We start from the raw sequence: 18560 nt of genomic DNA on the forward strand, positions 1-18560 counted from the left end.
TCCCACACTCTTCCAACCATCACCTAGACAAAATCTGCAATTCTAAAATTCTAATATCTACAGCACAAGAAAAATATTTTTCTTTAAAATATGCATGCTGCAGAAAAAACAACAACAAAAACAACAGCCAAAAACATGATATAGCACATCAGCATTGTATATTTGCTAAGACATGCAGTGAATGCAAAGCTGGCACCGTTTAATTCCTCCTAATGGGCTAGTTGATTCAGCAGTCACCCAGTGTGTGACCTGGCTTGTGGTTCACTGAATCACTAACTGCAGGATTGAGACGATGCTTTTATTTCTGTTTCACTCAGCAAATGCATCTTGATCAGAGCTGTGGAAGAAGCGAGTGAAGTGGTGGCTTCTGCAAGGAAATGTGCCCTTCACCTCGTGCAGTTACAATGCCAAACTTCATGCAAGGGGAAATGTGCTGAGGCTGTGCAAACACACAGCGTCCTGAGCGAGGATGTGTGCTGCATGAGATGAATCTGCCCTTCGCTTCTCTGTGTTGGATGTCCTATTGAACTAATTCATCATTTGATTTTTGGCATCTCAGTAATTACTGTTGGCAAAAACTAGTCATTTTAGTGGTTGCAATATACTGCGAGCACATTTAACTTTGATGGAAAGTTTGAATGACTTTGTTTCAACCACTTGACAGTTCTTTGTGGGCACTTTAACAATCATCAGAGGATTTGTAACCAAGCCTTTGGTGACAGCTGTTAGCTCCAGCAACTCGATTGCCTTTAGCAGGCAAGGGTATGATTTTGCTGCTGTTTCCTCTAGTAGCTGAACTTATTTGGGCCAAGCATGAACAAAGGGACATGCACAGTCTTGATTTCTCTTGGATCTGATTTCCCCTGAATTCTGGTGACCCTTAAGCAACTGTTGTGATGGACTGAAGTGCCCTGAAACAGAAACCTTATCTCCTCAGCCAGACAGTAACTTTTCTCCCATCCCTAAAACTGTTCTTGTTGCCCAAGTCTCTCCTCCTGTTGTTCTGTACCTACAGAAAACTCCTGAAAGCTGGTGAGGCAGCATGGGTGGAAATACTCTGCTCTGACATCCAGTTTCATTACCTATCTAAAACTGTCAAGAGGAGCAGCTGTCAGTTCTGTAGGGACAAGGCAGAATTGGAGGGAATTGCCTTTCTCTAGAGCCTCTTGTAGTGCTTATAAGTTTTATTTATTTTTGCCATTTTTCCCTTCCAATGGTGACAATTTGGAGCTTTTCGATGCCTTAATAGCCAACAGTGAAAAATCCTTCATTAGGACATATTTTTTTTCTAGACTAGCAAAGCATTCCTGAACAGATCAGACATGCTATCCATTCCAGTAAAGCATATTCAACAGAAGATATATTAGAAAAAAAGGAAAAAAAAAAGACTTCTGAATTAATACAGTTAATATGAGGGTTGCTTTTGTTTACATGGACTTCAGCTGAGCTTCATAGCTCAGTTTGGATAAAAAATTGGAAGGGTTTCTGTTGTAGGTACAGTCTTTTAAAGATATGTGAGATTATTTAAATTTAGAAATCAGAATAGTTCTGTTAACAGCCCTACTAAGCTGTGGTTGAGCACAATCAATTTAATTTTGTTACATTTTTTGTTTGTTTGTTTAAGACTTTTGCATAGTTCTGTCCTTGTTCCTAAGCATCTGCAGCCCCATACATGTCTGGCCATGGGCATAAATGCATGTGGTAACGTGATTTAACGGGAACTTCCAGTGCTGGATCAGGTATTGAGTGTTCCCATATCACAGGGAGGAAAAGAGAAAAATTCTCGGTGACTACCAAAATCAGTTCAGAGAGGCTGGAGCTTGTGTGAGTTAATTTATAAGGCTTCCAACAGCAATCAGCATCAAATCATTAATAATGTCTTTTGGAGTGTTTGAGGCCATGTTAATCTGACTGATTTTCTGGCTTTGTGAATAGCTGTGGGCATAATTTAATAGTCTCTGATTTGAGAGGAATGCTGTGTGTAGGTTAGATGGAAATGCAGGATGGAGTCTGTAGTGGGGGAATCTGGGCCTTTTTGTTCTTTTTAAACATGAAAGCATTCCATCTGTACTTCTGCTATGGTCTGCAGTGCAAGTCAAAGGAAGAATTTTGTCCTTTTTCTTTGACATTAAGCATTCACTTTTAGCACTTCCGAGTTTTTCTGTGTTTTTTGGACCAGTGAGGTGTTTTTTCCCCAGTGCTTATTCATTTATAAATTTAAAGGAATTGGACTTTTGCATACCCAAAAGTGTATTTTCTGTTTGTTATAGACATTGTAGGTGACCTATAATTCATTTTATTATTTGTTGTAGAGATTTATATTAACAAAGTCCATTCAGTTAGGCAGATGACTTGCTCTGAATTCTTGTTGGTTAGCACTGCTGTTACATCACAGCATTGCTACGGCTTTCTGTAGTGACTTTAATTTTGTAAAAGGTTGAAGACACAACTGCAAAATCAGACCCAGCAGTTCAGGCAGTTCAGATTTCTGCAGAGTGTTGCTTATGCATTCAGTGCCTATTTCACCTGGAGTCTGTCCAGTGTGGGAAGCTGACAAGAGGAGGGTGACTGAAGATATTGGGCTCTTCAAAACCGATTAACCTTGGCAGTTTAGATTTGAGGTGCAAGGCATGGATTTGAGCTATGTTTTCTTTGCTGCAAGGAAAGCTGATGCAAAGAGGTTGATATTCTGAAGCCATACAGTTGCGCTTGGCCAATTTTTTTTATCCTGTCATAAAACGCCTACCTGAAGCCAATTCCTCTTGACTTAAAAATGTAAAACATTCTTTTGTTACTGTTAAAGAACATAAAGAAAAGGTTATGGGAAGAAAACATCTTACTGGGATTCTCAGTCAGAAACATTCCCATACAAGATTCTTTTGCGATGTCAGAAGGGGCTCTTAGTTTAGCCATACATGTAGTTTCTAAAATACGTGGATCATGCGAGTCCTAAAAGCCACGACCGCTCTTCTGTCAGCGTGAGAGCTGGAGTGCAGAAAGCCCCCAACAAACTGAATGAAGCGTCTCTTTGCTCAGCAGCACAGTTGGAACGATCAGTTTGGTTGCAGCCCAGGACTGAGCTGAATTTGCATCATCACTGTATTGCCTTGTTTGTTAAACCTGTCTGGGTGTATGTCCAGGTGGGTTCCCCTGAGACATTCCTGTTCACTGTTGCTCCAAGCCAGGGCTCTCCAAGGCTTGTAGCAGAAGATGGAGCGAGTGTCAGGAGGTTCTTCCTGCTTCTGCTTTGCTTTGCGGCTTCAGCTTTCTTGTGCTGTGTAGTTAATTGTGCGAGGCACTGAGAGCAAGGGAAGCTGCAGATGGAAGGCTTGTGCAAGGTCCCTTAATTTCAGCAGCCAGGCTCTGACCTGTAGGCTATCAGGAAGGAGCACAGGACTGTCTCTAGGCGTCCTGCCTTGCTCGCAGTTTCCCTCTGGGGACCGTTGAGCTCTGTGAGTAACTTACAGCTGCAGGCATTTGAGAGACTTGCAGCAGTCCTCAGTTTCCATAGCTGGGAACTTCAAGAGCTACTTCCACGTGGCTGGAGGCGGTAATGTGCCAGGGGAGGGCCAGCACCGCTCAGCTGGAGCAGAATGACAGAGGAACTGGGACACGTGCGGATGTCCAGATGGCCACCACCAGGCCACGTGGAGTTTGAGACATGGTAAGTCTCCCAGCCAGGAGGCTGGACTGATCTTAATCTTCTTGCCAAGTAATGACCAACTGTGGTATAACCATCCGTTCTCTGGTTTGTGAATATACAGTTATGGACTTGGTCACGTGCAGGCAGTTTTCTTGTTCCTAAAGGCTTGCGGATAAGAAAAAAGAGGCAAAACAAAGGAACATGAAACCCCAGACTTGCAAATTTGATTGCAGGCTGTGATAGCTGCTAAGCAATGCAAAAGCCCAGATTTCAGGTGGAAGGTTTTGTCAAAAACTGCTTGTTTTTTAAACCCAAACCAGCTTTGAATCTGGCCTGATTGCTGCTGTGACATGTGGCAAGAAGGTTGCATGAGATAGTTGGAAAATATAATCTGTCATTTAATATGAAGTTAAATAGATTGTGCTCAGAATTATAGGAAGCCTAAATTCAATTTTAACCACCGGCCAATCAGCCACCCATGACAATTGCTCTGTAAACGAGTCTTAGACAGGCCTATTGATTGTCTAAGTCATAGGGATGTACAGAACATTGCTTGTTGTATGCTCAGGAACTTGTCAGTGGTATTTATATTGTAATCAGGCCTGTATCTGGTGCAGATTACCTGCATGCAGATCTAATTTTTTTCAGGAAAATAACAAGAGGCCCTATAAATGCTAAATTTCACCAGCAAATAACTTCAATAAAGCACAAGGCAAAAGCATTAAGAGAGACAGTGCATCATAGGCTTTGTGCAAGGTCTTTTCAAATTGGCTGGGAGCCAGGCTGTAGATGTTGAGCATGGATGGTGTCAAGGACAAGGAAAATCAAGTGGGCTGCTGTGAAGTGCCTTCATGGATCTTCTTGTACACGTAATGGCTGTAAATATATATGTAAGTTCTTTGTAGGCTGCTCACTTCCTGCCTGGTGGCAATCTGAAGAGAAAAAACTGTCCTGAGCGCAGTCAAACCTCATGCCTGAGGCTCGAGTCTGCAGGCACGGCTTGCGGAGCCTCGGCTGCAGTCTGTGGTCCTTCATCAACTGCCCTGAGTAGCTCTCACCCACGGGTTCTGGTTTTGGCACCGAAGCCTTGGTGGAAGCACAGGGCCTGTACCTTCTGTGCTGCAGCCAGCGCTCTTCAGGGATGTTGTGTGCTGAGTTTTTGCAGAATGCCGAGCACTTTGTGGAAGGACAAGAAAGTTTAAAGAATCCAGTGCACAGGCAGTATTAAATAAGCTTTAATGAGGTACAACTGCAGTGTTAGACAGTAACCATTCATTCATTTACTGTTTGTTACCACCAATTCAGAATCTACTCTTAAATATACAGCTAAATGGCATATAATGTAATCTCTGGTAAGTGCCACAGAAAACATACCGAAATCATACAGCTGCACCTGTAGTGCCATCTGCATTTGGCTTTTGAAGTTCCCCTTCCAGCTCTACGAATGTTGATTTCTTTGTTCATGACCAAAAGCTTTAGAGGAGAAATTTGTAACTTTGTGAACTGGGAGCTAAGACAAATTAAGGTGAGGTTCAGAAATATGTTAATCAAACAGCAGCTCTGATTCCAACGTCAAACTGTGCCAGGCACAGGCTGAGGTGTTCTGCTGCATGACATTTTCCTGTTGCATGGATGTTATTTTAAATACCTGTCCTGGTAATAATTCTGTAAGATTTTTGCTATAAATTATTAAAGTATAAGGTCTATTAAGCAAGCCCATATGTGGGAGTGAAAATGAGCTATTAAAAAAGACAGAAAATATGAATGTCTGAAATCGGAATTAGTCACACTTTTTGGTTAGATTTGCAAGTCTCTGACGTACAGAATTGTAGATGCTCGTAACATTTCTTTTCACTCTGTCTTTCAAATCGTCTGTTTTGATGTAGTTTTTCCAAGTCTTCATTATTCATAAGTCATTACGTTAGGAATTAATATATTTTAGGGATTGGAGTGTTTGAATTGGTTTGCTTGTTTTCCTCTTAGCTGTCAGTTCAAGTGACAGGCAAATCTGCAAGTTTGTGCTTTTGACTTTTAACCCAGCAGTTTGGGTAAGTGTTCTGAGAATGTGTGCCCAGTAATTTGGAAATATGTTTCACTTCTAGTGTCTTCATTTGGACAGCCAAAAAAATCACTAACTACAAATTTAGGCACAAATGTCTTAGGGTGATATTTGCCTTTTCTTATTGAAATTTAAAGGGTTTATCACTATGCAAACGTTTCAGACGCTTTTTCTAGGAAATTCAGAGAAATGTGCTTTGTTAAATGAGGGATATTCTGGATTTTTTTTTTCTTTATATGTTACAAGAATGAACATAAAAGCTATAAAACCCTGTATTCACTATTCTGCATTGGGTCTAGGAGAGTGGCATTATATGAGGAGATGCCATGGTAACTGAAGTTGCTAAGACAGTCGGTGTCAAGCTTCCTAATTGTGACTGCTATATTATATTTAGGCTTTGGTTTACCACAGTATGAATAGAAAATGAAAAGTGTTTAGTGGTCTTGTTTCCTACCATCTACAGTTCAGAGGCAATGAGGTGGCGCAGGATACAGTATTGCACGATCTTTGCCAACAGCTGGCAACCAGGATTGTTCTTCAGAGCACACCCCTCTCTTGCTGGATCTTGTGGCATTCCTGCAGCAGCCTTACTGTTTGTGCTATTCAGCTAATCATACACCACCTGTCTTAATGAAATTTAACACCTGGAGGCAATAGAGGAGTCAGCACTTTGTGACCAGCCAGCTGGTCAAAAATCAGTAAAGTCGTTTCTGCAGGAAGCTATTACCTGAATCTGTAAGTAGTGTGAAAACAGAATGAAGCAGGAGCATGCATACTGTTTTTTTATTCTCAAAAATGGCCTAAATGTACCCATCTCCCATGCTATATAAAGCTTTATCAGTACAATAGATCCCGTTACCAGTAATTTTCACCAAAGTGGTGGAAATTCATTTCTCTACAAGTTCTTTTTAAAATGCTAGAATAGAAGGTGAAATCTCATTACTAAGGCATCATTTTGCTCCCTTTAACACAATTAGTTTACTGATGTGCTGAAGTATTACTGTAAGTTAAAATGAAGCTCCTTGCTAAAATATGCAGGGGGCTGTTCCACGTCATTAGTCGTTACCTTTAAATCTGGAGTAAAAACCCATCCCCTAGTAGTAGGGCTCATGCTGTTTATATGAGAGTGCGCTGCTTTACTCAGAAACAAATAGTCACAGAGCAGCGTTTGAAATGCTTTATGAATGAAATAAACAAACCTGGCCACATCACAACTATTTTAGACTATTGGGATGCTACTGGGAAAAATAGTGAACAGGCATGACTTGGGTAGAAATAGCTTAAGCATGAGTACAGCTCAGTTCAAACAGCCTTCTGCCATTCACTCCTGTAGTTAGGAAGACATAAGCGAAGGAGCATGAGAAGAAGAAACAGATAAATTGGAAGGAAAAGAAAGATTAAAGCAATAATAGTGGAAAAAAAAACTTTAACACCGTGATTATTTAGGTAGAATGCTGGCCTCAAAGACCTATTGCTTGACACATGAAAATTTGATAGTAGCAAATAGATTTCTAGGAACAATATTGTATAGGCAGGAGGATGGGTAAGATATTCACAAAGCATTTACAAAGGTTATGTCCACTGGCATTATGAAGAGAGTGAATATGTGCATTGTTTCTCCTGGTTTTGGATCACGTGGATTTTAAAAAACACAGGAGGTAGCAACATTGCCACCTCCTCTGGAAATTAGTAAATGAATCAAAAGAGATTCAGCTGAAACAGAACAGATGAGATGAGAAGTATACATATTCCTTAAAAATAGTCTGGATTAGAACATTGATATTCAATCTCATTATTAATACACACTTTCTGCATTGAATATATTTTGAATGCTAAAATGCAACACACCGAATTAATTCCTAGGATAACTTTGTTCAAGTCAGCAAAGCAAGAAGACATTTTTTGTCACACAACCGTAAACCTGAAATATGTCAAACGTAGAGAATAACTTGGCTCTGAAAGCAACACAAAGGATTAATATGATCTATGCTATGGAGAAAATATGGAAAGCTAAGCTAGGTAGGTTTGCCAATTCAAAAAGTGTCATCTAATATCTATTTTTCTTTGAATGTGTTGTGTCCTACATTCTAGTAAATTTGTTGACTAAATAATGTGTTTAAATTGATACTGCAAATTCAGGCCAGCCTTTGGGTTCCCTACAATTATTCATTTGTAAGGCTGTGAATGCTTATTAATGGTCTTGGCTTTAAAATGAGCATTTCTGCTTCCAAAGCACTGCACATGACTAATTTATTTTTCTGCTTATTCAAAAGCAACAGATTGTCATGAAGCCAAGTCTACATTGAATTAAAACCATGTTGCTTTGCTTCTATAGAAGAGGTGATACTTGGCTGTTTTAAAAAAACAGTCACATTTCAAACGAGCGTTAGTTCATCACTGAAACTGCAAAGTGGAGGAATGATAGAAATAAGATGATGGTAAATGCAGTATAAAATTTCTCCCATGGCACATTGTAGAGAAACCTTACATTTGCATAGTGTGGCTGATATTATACGCTTTCCAGGCAAAATAAAAGAAGACTGAAGTTTGCAGCAGAGCACCTTGTCAAGAGAACTCAAAGCCTAATTAACTTTAGAAATATGAAGCTATAATGATTACCTGCTTCTTGTTTTGTTTGATTTGGTTTCTGTCCAGGTTAACATACGATGGAGTTGTCTCTCTGGTTGTATGTACGGTCCCGACCTTGTTCCTATGTTCTACTGTATATTCCTGCTTTAAAGGTTCAATTTACCTTTTGGTGTTTTGCAGCCCCCACACCCTTTTGTCAGTTTTTTTAGTCTTCAGAGAAAGATTAACTTCTCAATAATGGTTTCACATTGCATTTGTGAATCCTAATAATAAATGGGTTTGGTTAGTGTTACCTGAAGCTGCCAGTTCGATTATACTAGCACTCAGCTGTTTTTTTTACAGTGCAACTGTGTAACATGATTAAATTTTACTGAATTTGTTGCCGGGAATTATGCTGTAACTACATGTTTGTGCCACTGCAACCTCTACGTTTCAATGTAATTCTTGATAGCGTGGCTAGTGCATTAATCATTTGACATAGTACGAGGGGTAAAAGGTTTCTCAGATGCAATGCAGCTGTTGAAGAAAAAGGATATAAAAAGGATCATTTAATGTGCACAGATGTAGTTAAACAAAGCAGTGATCCTGCTGCTGGTTTTAGGGGAGAGCACGATAGGCTGCTCGATGTGGTGTCACCAGCTTCACCAGCAATCACGGCTGCGGAAGTGGTGAATTAAGCAATAGTGCAAGTCTCTGTATACGATGCTTCGTTTTTGGATAGGTGTGGAAAATAACATAGAAGCTGTACACAAGTACATCAACTCTGCTTGACTGTGCAGCAACTTCCTTCATACTGACAGTATAAAATCTCCAGAACATCCCATGTAGTGCACAAACCAAAAAGAGATGCCTTTTTCTCCTAACTAGTCTAGAAGAATTTATATCCCTTTAGCTGATACGCAGTAACAGCCGGGTTAAATGCTTTATCACATTGCATAATATGTATAGGTCCTTGAATTTCTGTGTAACACTTAAACATATGGGACAAGCACACTTGAAATGAAGAAATTTACAGCCTTGGGGCTGTGGCTGCAATCCTTCAAGGTGCTTGACGTGTCAAACCAAGCAGCCAGCGTGCACAACCTTGCAGGGTGTTTGGCATCCTGGGGGAAGCATCGGTAATGCTGCAGGAATCATTGCGATGTGGAGCAGTTCAGTTCCTGCTTCACAGGAAATCAGAAATAGGCCCAGGGCCAGAGGAGCTCCAAGTGGCTCTGTTAAGACAACACCTGAGTAACTGGAGTTATCTGTTAGTCGTTTGAGAGATTTTTGTCACCAGGAACTCAGTGCCAGGAAAAGCTGCATGCTGGGTGGCTCTTGAGTCATTTAGCTTTGGATATGGAAAGTAAAATCAGGTTATGGAGGCTGCCTGTTTACTTCGGAAGGAAGTTTCTGAAGCGTTACGTAGTTTGTCACTGTAATAATTGCCACAGCCCATGTTCTGTGGAAATTGTGGAGTAATCTTGTCAGCAATTTGATATGTAGGCAAAGCAAATAAAACCAACGAATAAAATCCTCACTCTTCTCATTCCCTATCCCCAAATAAAATACCAGCTCTGTTAAAAAGCAGAAACTGCTGGGAAAGAAATGTATTTTGAGAGAGGTGACAGGGATTTGCTAAGCAGTAATGCTGCTGTGACGCAGGCCTTGTGGAAATGATTTGGAACTGTCCAGACATGCTCTGGTTCAGATCAGGAAGCTAATGGGACCTTGAGCCTTACTCTATAAACACAGCTTTAGGCAAGACTTTTCTAGTCTTGTCACCTTGTACATGGCTCCATGGCCGTTAGCAATGGCAGCCTGGGAGGAATGGCTTAGACCTCCTTGGGCAAGTTGTTGCAGGGTGTGGTTGTTGGGAGGTCCTATCTACATATTCCAGCTCTAACCAGCACTACAGCTTGCTGGAAATTCATAGCTAAGCACCGAGGCTGTAGGTTGATTCTGAGCCTATTTCTGTGTATCAGGCTTATACACACAAGGATACTGTTCACACAATGTTTGCATATAGATCTGAGAGAGGCTTTGTAGTGCAGAACAATGGTGCCATGACCCTGTCTCTTAAATTAATAGTAGGAAAATGTAGCTTTCTTCAGGTGCAGTTTTTCCTCCTTTACACTGTGAGCCTTCTGTAAACACTACTCCATAGCAAGAAGATCATTATTCAACTCTGTAGGACTAATAAATAATACATGCTTCAAATTTGCAGACAGCTTTGAATGTGAATTTGACTTCTTACAAAGAAGCTTGTGGCAGATTAAATTATGCTTGTTATTGATTTTTTTTCCCTTTTAGATGCATGTAAAGGCTAACCTCTGTCCTAGAGATGAAATTCCAACCGGAGCTGGACAAAGCACAAATGATGTGGAGAAGAATCTCAAGTTACAAGAGTAAGTTCACTTCAGAAAAATTTCAAGTAGGAGATCTAAACCAGTTCCTTACACAAACGCACATGCCTGTATTTTTAGCTTTGATACTAGATTTCGGTCTCCCAGTGCATTGCTGGGATACTGAGTTGTGATTTTTTTTCCAGATGTGCCCAGTGGAGCTGAGGGCACTGCCAGCAACTGCTTGAGAGCCTATAGGATCGCCAGACTTATGAAAGCTGTAGTGCTCAATGCTCCTGCTTGCTGCTTTCATCAGGATCTCTGGACACGCACTGTTGCTGCGCTGGGTCATTGCTCTGTTTCTGAGTTTGAGAGATCCCTGCCTCCTACAGCACAAGGCTACAGAGCCAAGGGTACAGAGTTGTTGCCATGAAAGCTGCGTTGCTGTGCATTGAAATGCTGCTGGAATTTTGGAACACAGGTAAGAGCTTTTAGTGCTGTACAAGATGAAAAGCTCCTGTTCGTGCTACAGAAAAAACTTCTATTGACAGCAGTTGTTAGTAATGCATATCACTACTTTGTAGTTCCTCAGAGCACATGGTAATTAGATTTACAGTATTCAAGGAAAAAAAAAAGAAAAAAAATACAGCTACCGGCATAGCTAGGGAGATGTGTTACAGTATGAAGTCACTTCGTCTACCTGCTTAGTTGTGAAAAGCAAATAATACAATTTGTGGCAGCACTGGATGTCAAGGAGTGTTTAAAAACATGCTATCACTATTTCAGATGTGGTCTATATAACAATAATAATAACATAAAAAAATAATATGGAGTTACCTGTTTTTAGACCAGATTGAAGAAACACAAAAGCCTCCTTGGAAGCCAGCAAAGTAGATTTTCTGTCACTTTTGAACAAGCTTTTTCCTTTAATCACCAGTTTTACCTTCTATTGTCCATCAACTCTGCCTTTGTGAATATGTGAGGGGCAATGAAATCTCTCAGTAGTATCAAAACGAAAGAAGTACTCAGCAGGGTGTGCACAATGCAAGTAGCACATGTCATCATCACCTTTATTCTTCTGCATTGTAACTGGACAAAATTCCTTCTGTCACTCCCTAGTATTGCTAAAAATGTTAGTAGTGTTTTAGTTTACAACTAACTGATTGGTGTCCCATATCTAGTTTTATAACTTAAGCATGCTGTAGAATTAAATTGCCGCACTGCTTTTCAGAATGTGGAAAATCCTTATGGATATCCCTCGGTACTTATAACATTAGTCACAAATTGCTTTGGTACTTTGAGTAGTGTGATGCTAAACCGTGACAAAATACAACTGACATGTCTGCGTGTTGAAATGTATTCTGTAGAGTTACAAAAGTGTTTTGTTTTGTGAGGCTGACATTCAGAAATGCATTTGCTTTAACAATAATAGGCAATATATGTTAACTTCTTTTAACCCACAGCCCTCTCAGAAGGAAAGTTTTGACAGTGAAATATTTAATTCATTTCAGCAGCAGTGGGTCAGAGTACACAATTCATGTAAGTAATCTAATTTGTTCTTATAGCTTTGTGTTGTCTATGGGTGCTGGTAAGCCACTGATATTTGTATTTGGCTGCTGTTGCACCAATAGCACTGCCCACGTGGAAGAAAATAATCTGCAAGTCTTTCTTCATTCACCTTACCATTTCTATAGCATTATCAACATCTGTATTTACCAGATGCATCAATCAAGTGTAGCCTTGGGTGCTATTGTTTGTTCTGCGTTTCCGTTAGAGTGCTCGTGTAGATGCTCGCTGTTTTTAGAGCAGTGGACTGATGTTTTAAACCTGTTGCGTATTTTTTTGGCTCATTGTAACATAGCCTGTTCTCTTGGCATTTGAAAGTAGAAATTTTCTCTACCAGCCTGGTGAGATGTCAAAGGCATGGATGCTACTAGGTTGTCCTCCTTTAATCTCATCTTGCAGCATCTGTGCTGAGTTGTCCTTTACAGATTAGATATGTGATAGGCAGACTGTGACATCTTTTTGGCATATATGGACCAATGTAATTGAAATTTGAATTAAGTATGTGGCTGTCTTAATAGCCTGACAGTAACTTCAGCGAAGAGGTGTCCCTGCACATGCAGAATGTGCCTAGAAGCGGGTTTCCTAGTCCGGTAAGTAGAATCACTTCTCTGTTTGTATCTTATTTGGTTTTGGTCTGCTGGTTTAAATGGTATGCTGTTGTGTTCAGTCAGCACTGGCAGAACCATGTTGGTAGACATGTTGATGTGGGTGAGATTTTGGCATTAGTGAACTGAGATTTTGTTGATGTATCAATCCTGTAGCTCTTAGCCACTCCTATGTAAGTATAGTAAATCCAAAGCAATCCTTGTATTTGCATATGCGTGTGTGAAATCTGCAGAATCTTCTCAAGAGCGTTCATAGCTTCTACTTCAACATAGTGTAGGTAACAATGTGCGTTTTGCCACCCCCACTTAAATGCAAACTGACTTGCCCAGCTAGGATGTAATTGTGTACCTCCACTGGTCTCTCCATGGTTGGGATTTTTCCTCTTCTCCAAGGCAGAGCAATGCCACTGTGCCACCAGCAATGGCAGTAGCTGACAGGACAAAATTCAGGATGTCCAGTAAGCCAATCTGCCCACCCTACCCGTGCATAGGTTGATCCATTAGGTCTATCTTGTACTCTGCAGAGCCTGTGTTAGAGGAGAAAATGCACTGCTGGAGGTGGGCCAATTTCTGGTTCCAAATGTTTATGCATCTTCTTAGCTTTCACGCCTTCTCTGGTGATTGCTTCCATATATACAAAATCTGACAAATAATTGCAGTTTGAAGGGCACGCTTAATGGAAGTCCATGAAAATGATTCACAGGCAACTGTAAACTGAACTATTACACTAAAGGATAAAAAGCTTCCTTAATGAGCTGTACAAGACAGTTATTGATGTATTTATGAAAACATTCCCAAGTACATGCAACCAGGGGAATTCGAAGATAAATATTTAAAGATTGGCTGACAGTTTTTGAATGTAGCAAAACTCTAGTTTCTTGATAAGGCATTATATTTATTCTTTAAAAAAAAAAAAAAGTATGTGATTTGTAACAGAAAAGAATCAAAACTTAGGTTAAAACGTGAAGGTTTTCTGTGCTACAGTGTTTATTTCTATTCATAAGAGTAGATAAAACAAGGAGAAAATAGACATAGGAAGCTTGGGATGTTAATAAGGTAAACCAACATTTGTTTCTATCCAAATAATTTATTAGAGTCATGACACAAAACTGTATTTAAGAGGATGAAATCTAACAACAGTTCAGCATTTGATTAAGTTTTCTTTCATCCTATCATTGTTGTACACAATTAGGTTATTCAAGTGTGATCTTTAAGTATTCATGTTGTGATTCATAACCTTGTTCTTCGCACCCCAGGGAGAGAAAAATTGGTCTGTTATAAATCTGATTAATATATGGATCAGTGCATGCCCTTTTAATGTTTATTACACACATGCGCTTTTAGTTTGGATAAATGATTATCTCATTTTGTTACTTGCTCTTTGTAGGCACACTGTGTTATTCTCTGAAGAAAACTAAAAGCATTTCAAGTATCCAGGGCTGACACTTGATTTGGTATTAGCTTGTCAGTTGAGATGCCTTTTACTTTTAAATGGCTTAATAATCAATAAATTTTAAACAATATGATTTTCCTTAGGATTTTATCTGCTGTGTCATGTAACTTCTCCTGCCATAAAGAATGATCTGTCTCACTCTATTACAGCAGCTTTAGAGCTTTTTTAGACTTATTCCACTCCAATTTTGTTAAGGCTATAGATGGAGACTGGACTACTGGATCTGTCCCCTTAAAAAAGTATGGAAATGAGGAAAATATGAATGAGAGAACAGGGGACAAGTTAGGCCAGTCTATGCAAAATGTTGACGGTAACCTCGAGTATTGTTTGTGGGTAGAGCCATGTTACCAGGAAATCCTAAAGATTATCAGTAGAAGGATTTTAGTCATGGAAGTTCTGTTTTCTAGTGTGAAAGTTTGAGGCAAAGCTGAATTTCCACCCAGGTGATAATGCTGGCTACATTTGCACTTGTCAGAATACAGACTAAATTCTTTGGCTAAAAAAATTTAGCCAAAAAAAACCACAAAACTTAATGGATCTCATGGAAGCACTCGGTAGCCTCCACTGTGACTTCTGAACTTTTAGAACTGTATGGATTGAATTTTAATCTTTTTTTCTAGCTTCCTGATGGGATGCATGGGTTTGATTCTTTCATTTTTCTCTCCTTTTTTCTTCCTTGCTATTTGATTGCTTTAATTTTTTTTTTTTTTTGTAAGGGGGGCTTATTTTTCTCTTTCATTTCCTCTGTTAGGATGCAGTAGTTCAAGTCCCCTTGAGGCGATAATGCCCTTAAAATAGAAGGCAATCTGTGTATTAAGGATTGTTGCAGTGGAAAACTAGCGTTGGTTGGTTTGTTGCTACATGGGACTGCAAAGAAAGGAGAGTAGGAGTAAGAATACCCAATAATTTGATAGTTAAGGAAGCACGGAAGTATGCACATACTTTTGTACAAGTTCTCAAGCCTTGGGTAATTCTTTACCCAGCTCTGTATATCACATATCTGCCTATTAGTATGGAACAGCCGATGTTCATTTATCTTAAATCTCTTGCACCGAATTGTCAGTGGTTATGAGGGAAATGTGTTGATCAAAGCTGGATTTTTCAAACAGGTTTCCTGCAGCTAGTCTAATAATTTGTAAAAGCAGTTAGCTTTGAACACCAATAGTTCTGTCTCCCTTGCAAGCACATTACATTATGCAATTTAGAGCTCGAGTAAGGCTTAACTTCAGTCAATAAACCTTGTGGCTATTGGGAAAACGTTTCTGTACTCAAGGTCTGTATTTGATTTCTTGGTACATAGATTAAAAATTGAAGATTTTTATTCGAATACAAATTATGGATTATGCACTTCAGCTTCAGCAGCCCGTACTCACACCTCTGCACTAACAAACTCCTGCTCAATCTCTTTGCTTGGCTGAGATGCCTTTTGACATAAGCTAATGGAGGTGCCTTTGTTTCTATCGACAAAACAAGCACTGTGCTTGCAGGGTAGTTGACAGCAACATAGGAAAGGAGGACATCCTGAACGATTCTCAGGGGCTGCAAAACTGTGTTACATTCCTTGTATTTGCTGTTGCACCTGTTGCCTTTGGAAGATTGTTACTGGCAGTGTGCAAAGGACTTTGTTCCACAGACATGTAGATAATTTTAGACCCTCTTCTGCACTCTTTTCAGAAAATGTAGTGGTTAACATTGTACAGTTCCAGGTGCATTATAACTCAAAAATTCTGTCGAGAAAAACTTACATTGCACTTCAGATGCTCAAAACTTCATCAGACAATTTTATTGACCTCACCAAGGTAGTCCTGGTTTCCGTTCTGCACGCTGAGGCAAAGTAATGTTCACATGGTCGGGGGAGCTCTGTTAGAGCCGAAATTACGTGGTGCAGATGATCCAGAATTCCTAAATCTGTGCAGAGTGGCCCTTTCCCTGAGCAACCACCAGACTGGTAGGTTTTAGTTGAGGATATAAAAGCACAGAGATCCCCTCAGATTTACAGGGTGCCTAAATTACCTAGGGCAGGTGTTCTGTTAGATGAGAGCGCACACAGACTGTAGTAAGATTTCATCTTCCTTCTGGATGAGTAGTTACCTTGGCAACTATCATCCCACATGAGATTTTGGTTGCTAGTAACTAGCACATAGCAAAATCCAACGTAATACATAATACTCAATACGCTTCTGAAGACAGCAAGCACGTGTTGGCATAAGCAGTTACGCTGTTTGCAATGCGACGGCTATGAGCTCGTGCTGATAGCAGCCCTGCACTCAAATTATATGTATTAGCCTTACCTAAAATGGAGAGCTGTGCAGTATTACACGTTATCAGTGCTTTTTCTGGAGGAGCTCTGTCAGAATGAATGTAAGCAAATTTTTTCTGCTTACAACCTTTCACATCTTTAAAGTAGCTTATTAAACTTTCTTAGCAGAATCAGGCTGTATAGCTCCTGAGGAATCCTCTGAAAACAAGGATTGTGGGAGTTGAATTAGCTGCCAACTCTTTTTTTTTTTTTATTGAAAGACCTCACAGAAATAGAGTGTGTGCACTGTGTGAGCTTTCAGAATGCTCTCAGTAGTGTGCAGCAACACCTTGCTCTTTCCTTTCCTCTTCCTCCTTTCTAGTCTAGAGCAGCTGTAACTGCCAGCTGCATGAATGGTGTTTTAAGGTAAGGGTGTAGCTGGTGAGTGCTGACAGATAATGTTTCCAGAGCTATCCAGACCTGATCTGTCCTGCATTTAAAAGCGCTTGCTTCTTACCACTGCATTTCATTCTTTATGGCCACGCAGTTTGCAACAATGAAGTCCTCTTACTGAGGGTTCATTCCTCTTGTGTTGTATTTCTGGTGATTCTATAAAATGTCAGCAGGGCTTGTTGTTAGCAGAGCTGATCAATGAGACCTGCATTGGAGAATCATTAGATCAATTCTGCAATTAATCTAAGAGGGTTTTTCTGCTGTAAACTTTTCTTAACAGCGAAAAAAGGAAAGCATTTACTGGTATCAGTGTGTACTCCTAAATCACTCCTGAAGTATGAGTTGTAGGCAGGTGTTCCCATGAGTTCCAGATGTTCCATGGTACCTGTTCCCAACGGTGGCCAGCTAGTGGTGTTCATCATTGTAACCACCTGATAGAGGCTTCAGAAATCTGTCAGAGCTTTTTCTTTCTCTGTAGCTTTCATACTTTTTATGTTATAATTACTTTATTAGTCTTCCTAGCACATCAACTCATTTAATTCTGGTTATTCTGCATGCATTTCTACCACGTTTGGAATATGTTTTCATTATAGTAATTGGTCGTTGCAGTGTTTTCAGCTGCTCCTGGGATAGGTGCAGTGCACAGCTGGGAAAGACTGCAGAGAGAAAGTCCATGTCTTAGCCACTTTGCCTTAGTGCAAGCCAAGTGTGCTCAGGAGAGTTAGGCAATGACTGAGTTTTGCTAAGAAATTTGGAAGGTTGAGCAAAAAATAAGAGACTGGGAGTAGAGAAAGCTGTACTTGCATGGAAAGTTAGGGGTAGGAAGGACTGTTCTTGACTGGCTTTTTTTGCTGAAGGTGTCAGGGGCAGGTATTCCTATGTAGGGAATGCTGATGGGGATAGGACAAGCTACATGTATGCTGATGGTAGGTGTTTTTTTTACATAGAAGTTTGAAAAAAGTTCCCCAAAGAAAAAGACGACTCAAAAGGTAATTAGCAGTTATTTTTTCATTTAGTGTATTTATCTCAGAGAAGAGCCTAATACAGCAAAAGAAGCAGCAGGTAGTTCTGCAGTTTTAATGGAATGATCACATCCTCTCGTGCTTTTAAAGTGTTGGTGACTTTGTTCTCAGTAAGAACCGTGTCTAGAGACAATAGCAGCTTGTGGCTACCTGCTGAGTCAGATGCAAGGGTGGATATTGTCTTGTGAGTGGTGGAAGCTGGCTGGATTCATCACATGGCTCCAAGTACTGAGCGAGGATGCAAAGGTCAGGGAATTCAGAGCTGGAGTGTCAGATTCTGGCCTACCCTCAGTGTGTTGTCCTTGTTTGAATTTTAACCGGATCACTCCCTTCTGGTTCTGTTTTTGTTTCTTAGTCATAGTTTTTGGTCTTTCTGTAGCAAATGCAGTTCCTCAAGCATTGATGAGTACAGGAACTTTTACTTGATTTTGAAACAGTTTGAGCCTTATTTTCCTTTCACCAGCCTTGCACTCTGTAGCGATAGCTTTAATAAAATCAGTGTCATTTGAGTGTAACTTGAATTCTTTGCCTTCACTTCTGGAAATGGAAAATATCTCATCGGAATAGAAAGCTAGTCATTTTTTTTGTGTGTGTGTAAATCAGTGGG

The 18560-nt window shown here is 40.0% G+C and overlaps 1 long non-coding RNA gene across 1 annotated transcript in view; it reads left to right on the plus strand.

The window, feature by feature from the left end:
- Positions 1-11090, plus strand: part of LOC137862736 (uncharacterized) — a 60552-nt gene extending 49462 nt beyond the window's left edge. Inside the window, exons 2-3 of the long non-coding RNA XR_011100499.1 lie at positions 10584-10678; positions 10822-11090. This is a non-coding gene — a long non-coding RNA (uncharacterized lncRNA). The remainder of the gene's footprint in view (positions 1-10583; positions 10679-10821) is intronic.
- The last annotated feature ends 7470 nt before the right edge of the window (positions 11091-18560 follow it).

Source organism: Anas acuta, chromosome 11, assembly GCF_963932015.1.
Source record: "Anas acuta chromosome 11, bAnaAcu1.1, whole genome shotgun sequence".
NCBI lineage: Eukaryota > Metazoa > Chordata > Aves > Anseriformes > Anatidae > Anas > Anas acuta.